General features: G+C 42.6%; 1 pseudogene; it reads right to left on the bottom strand.

Moving 5' to 3' along the window:
* Positions 1-455: 455 nt before the first annotated feature.
* LOC114896165 lies at positions 456-1,373 on the bottom strand (annotated as a pseudogene).
* Positions 1,374-4,843: the final 3,470 nt, after the last annotated feature.

Raw genomic sequence — 4,843 nt, 5'->3', positions numbered from 1 at the left:
TACATGTATACACACAGATATAGATAGGTGTATGTGTGTTTATATATATATATATATATATATATATATATCCAAAAAGACAAAAACAAAAATATCAAACTATCCTTGCATTGTGGCAGCAGAATAAGAGAATGTTAAGAGTGAAGGGGAAAATTGATAAAATCTATTACAGTTTTAAATGACTCTGATACTAGCTTAACTTTTTTTTTTGCCAAACTTGCCTGTAACTCCCCTCCAAACAGACAGACTCCTTTTAAGAGGAAGGAGTTCCTTACACAAAATGTTTTGTGTTCACATATACCTATACTCTTCAGAACAAAACCAGTTCTGCTGGCAAACTGTGGGTTCGTAGGGACATTTAAGCTCTCATTAAAATGGAAAGCAATCAAATCTTTACGTCTACAAACTGCACATTTAATATATTTCCATAAATTTGGCAAAGTTCGTGATGACATCTAGAATGTGTTCACCAAATCATAGACGTAAATATGGAAATCATCATCAAATTTGATGAAATAGACAGACGACGGTTTGGTCTCCACTTGACGGATGACCATGCCAGTCCTTTTAGAGCCATCTTCTCTGGCATATTCCACTTGTTTGCCTACCAGGCTCTCCAGGACTTCTCCTGGTTTCCTTTCTGTTGGAGATGAATCAATTGAATCACGAATAATGTGAAGGTCACCTTCTTTATAATCATCTAAGAGCTGGTGCATGTACAAGACAGGATTGTTCTCATAGGTGATGTAAAACCACGTGTTCATGATGGGGGCGCGTGCTAGGACCATTCCCCTCCACTCCTCTTTAGAGCCATCCTGGGTCTCAAACATGTGCTTCACTGTTTTGCCAATCATTGTGTCGGCTAGGTGTGCAACATTGATTTGGGCTGTTGCAACTCTATCAGGGAGGATTTCAAGTGCACAAATTCTTTCATCTTTATTAAGTTCTAGTCCATAAACACAGTCAAATCCATCGTATTTTATAAGATACAAAGAAGGATTTACAGGCACCTGGTCCAGAACGGTTCCTCTCCACTGGGTGACAGGCTTGTTCCCCTCTTTCCACCCATGCCGAATCCTGTGGCCTATGATGCTCCGCGGGGGCTGGGAAACAGGTGTGCTGGGCCCTACACTGCTCCGATGTTTTCTGTGGGACGTCCTTTTCTTCATCTTGCTTGCAGATACACCAGCATGGCCTGCATCAGCTCTGGACCGCTGGCCAGCTGTCTTCCCGAATGGAGTCTTCATTCCTCTGTACTTACGTGACCAGCAGAGCTGCTGGACCGGGATGAACGTTCAGGATTCGCCAATTTGAAACTTTTCACGGAATTTCAATGTTCATATTAATCCATCATCCAAGTGCCTCTTTTACAAGTTCAGCAAAAATTTTAAATCATAAGGACTTTGCGGCAAGGCCACGAAGGCCAACGTCCGCGGGGCCGCGGAGGCCAACGTCCGCTGGGCCACGGGACCCCGCAATCCAGCGGCGCGCTCCCGCCCGGGCTACCCGGCAGGAGGGCGCCGCCCCGCCCACTCTGGGCCCCGCCCACTCCGGGCTTCGCGGCGGCCGCCCCGCCCCCGGCGACGCTTGCTGCGTCTCCTGACTACGCCGGCCTCTGCTGACTGGACGCCGAAATCTTTATCATCGTCGCAAAATTTCATTTATTAAAAGGTATGCTTGGTTTTCTCTTCACCCTATAAGAGGTCAAATATGCCCAGTTCTTGCATTGCAAGCTCTTACGATTAAGGAAAACCGTACAGAGGAGGATCATGAGACAAATGAGCACGCGCGGAGCCCAAACACTGAGAAACAGGAAACAGAAGAGGTCGATGGGGGGAGCTTTCCTCTGCCCTCGACACAGCCACCACTGGTGCCGGGATCCAAATGATGTCACTTGCTTTGTCCTCGACAGACATTTGCAAACAAAACTTTTTAGCAGACACTTAAGGTCATTTGGGAGGTCAGAGAACTGTACTTGAAGATGTTTGCAGTACCGTCAACACTTCCTTCTGGCTCGATTCGACCTTCTCTGTGCCCTGTATGTAGAAGCCATAAACTTCTTGATAGTCTACTAGTATTATGCCTCAAAAAAAAAAAAAAAAAAAAAAAGCAGGAAAATTGAGTACTTGGTGTGCCCCAAATGACTCTCTTTTTGGCTTTGGGCACCGGAGAAGTGGGAGTTTTTTAGCTGTTCTGTAATACTCGTGATATGAAGCACATTAAACATGAGTCAGAGTGATAAGAATCTTCAAAGGTCTTTCCAGAAACTCGTTCTGAGACTTCTTAACGATGATAAAGAAGCCACAGTAAGATGCCCAGGGTCCTGCTCCATTTTCAGAGTCCATAACTTTGAAGAAAGAATAACATATTACTTGGAAGGAATTTATAATAACCATGAGTATTTATAGTTGAATCACGTTTAGGAACATGCCATGCCTTTCAAGCTACTCCATGAAAAGGGTTCAGTGACTTCATAAGTTTGGGAAACCGACCCTCAATACTTTCTTTTCCTTATGGAGCATCATTGACATCTGAAGGGTTCTGAGAACTTCTGCAGTAAAGAACTCCTGGAAGACTTAAGGCTAAACAAACAAACAAACAAACAAAAAAATGTCTAATGGTGAGTATTTCAGTTATCTGCCGTGTGTGTGCACTTTATAATTTTTCTCTTCTATCTCCTCTACAAAACGTTTAGTAAAACTTTGAGGTGAAGAGAGTGAGTTCATGTTTTGGGTGAATGTGAAGAGTTGCTGGGGGTATGGCAAAAGGAAAGGCTGGCTTTGGGGGACAGCTGACATATGGGTTTCATGGACAATGCAGAGTGAAAAGTGGGGTAAATCGAGGTGCTGTGGGATTTCGGAGGAGGGCATGCAAGGCAGGTATGAGGAGGTCAGAGAAGGCTTCCTAGATGTGATGGCTGAATTGAAACTTGAAGTGTGAATGGGAGTGATCCAAGTGTTCCAGTTATCATTGCTATGTAACAAATTACCTCCAAACTTAAAGTCTTAAAACAACCATCTCATTTTGCTCACAACTGGGAGGGTCAGGAAATAGGGAGAGTCGTGGTTGGGCATTTCTCACTTGGAGTCTCACGTGTGTTTACAGCCAGATGACTACTGGGCTGCAGTCATCTGAGGGTTAGTGCATTAGTTTTCTAGGGCTGCTGTAACAAAGTATCACAAACTGGGTGCTTTAAAACAATAGAGATGTATTTCTCACAGATGTGGAGGCTAGAGTTCCAAAATCAAGGTATCAGCAGGGCCATGCAAGACTCTAGGGGTGGATCATTCCTTACTTCTTCCTAGCTTCTGGTGGTTGCCAGCAATCTTTGCCTTATAGATGGATCCGCTCAGTCTCTGCCATCATTGTCACATGGCCTTCTCCCTGTCTCTTCACAGGATCATCTTCCCCTTGTGTGTGTCACTGTGTCCAAATTTACCTCTTCTAGTAAAGACACCAGTCATTAGGTTAGGGACCACTCTAGTCCAGTATGACTTCGTTTGAACTTGGCTATGTCTGCAAAGACCGTCTTTCCAAATAAGGTCACATTCACAAGTTCTAAAGCTTAGGACTTGACATTCCTTTTTGGGGGACACAGTTCAACCCATAATAGCTAGTTGTGGGGCGGTGAATGTCTAAGATGTCTCACTCACATGGCTGGCTGTTGAGGCTGGTTGTCAGCTAGGAGCTTCATGGCCTTTTCTGGCCTTGCCTCAGAAATCGTTTACCACCACTTCTGTCATACTCTGTTGGTTGAAACAGTCACAAGCTGTGGACCACACCTCCCAATGGAAGGACTGTTAAATAATTTTCAGGTGTGTTTGACACTTGCCACACCAAGCAGAAGGGAATGGTGACACAGCTGGTGCTGGTGAGAAACAAAACTGAAGGTCTATGAAAAGGCCAGCTCAAGGACACTTTGCAATTTGTGTGCGATTGTTTCCAAAGTGTTTGCTCAAAGGCTAATTTCTATGAAACTTTAAAGAGAATACACAGAAAATGAGATGGGTGTGCAATTTTCTGTAAAGATATAATTAAACTCAGGAAAAATAACTCCTCCCTCCCTCTTCTCTCTTTATTCTTTTTTCCCCTCCCTTCCACCTTTGTTTTTCTTTATTTCCCCAAGCGTGTAGTAGAAGCATTAACATTTACATTTCATAATACAGAATTAAGATTAGGTACTACATATGTGTGCAGCCATGATCCCTTACTTACAATACAAATAGTATCTTAATTCATGAATTAATAAATTGATATTCTCTAATATGTATTATAGCACCAAACAAACATGCATATTTTAGAGTTAGACCAATCTAATCTTGGACTAGTTTTGTTGCTTCAGTTTAAATAACAAAGCTATATAGAAAAATCTAAGAAGGATATATACATCAAATATTAAAAGTAATAAGCTGATGGTGATAGTGTTTTGGAGTGCTTTTTATTTACTTCTTTATACTCTTCTATAGTTTCCAAAATCACCTCAATAGACACATATCACTTTTAGAAAATAAACTATTAAAATGTAGTGACTCTAATTTTGCTTAAGTTTTTTGCTTCAAAATTAGAGGCAATATATTCTTTTTTTTAAATTTTATTGGCTGATTCTTTGGTAGTTTTCCATTACGTCTTTTTTTAAAATTAATTTATTTATTTTGGCTGTACTGGGTCTTTGTTGGTGTGCGCAGGCTTTCTCTAGTTGTGGCGAGTGGGGGCTACTCTTCGTTGCAGCGCACGTTGCAGCACGCGGGCTTCTCATTGCAGTGGCTTCTCTTGTTGTGGAGCACGGGCTCTAGGCACATGGGCTTCAGTAGTTGTGGCACGTGGGCTCAGTAGTTGTGACTCA

Source organism: Monodon monoceros, unplaced genomic scaffold, assembly GCF_005190385.1.
Source record: "Monodon monoceros isolate NGI ecotype Baffin Bay Population unplaced genomic scaffold, NGI_Narwhal_1 Super_Scaffold_15, whole genome shotgun sequence".
NCBI classification, from domain to species: domain Eukaryota; kingdom Metazoa; phylum Chordata; class Mammalia; order Artiodactyla; family Monodontidae; genus Monodon; species Monodon monoceros.
Note: the sequence above shows the minus strand (reverse complement) of the source record. Positions and strands in the feature narration are given on the sequence as shown.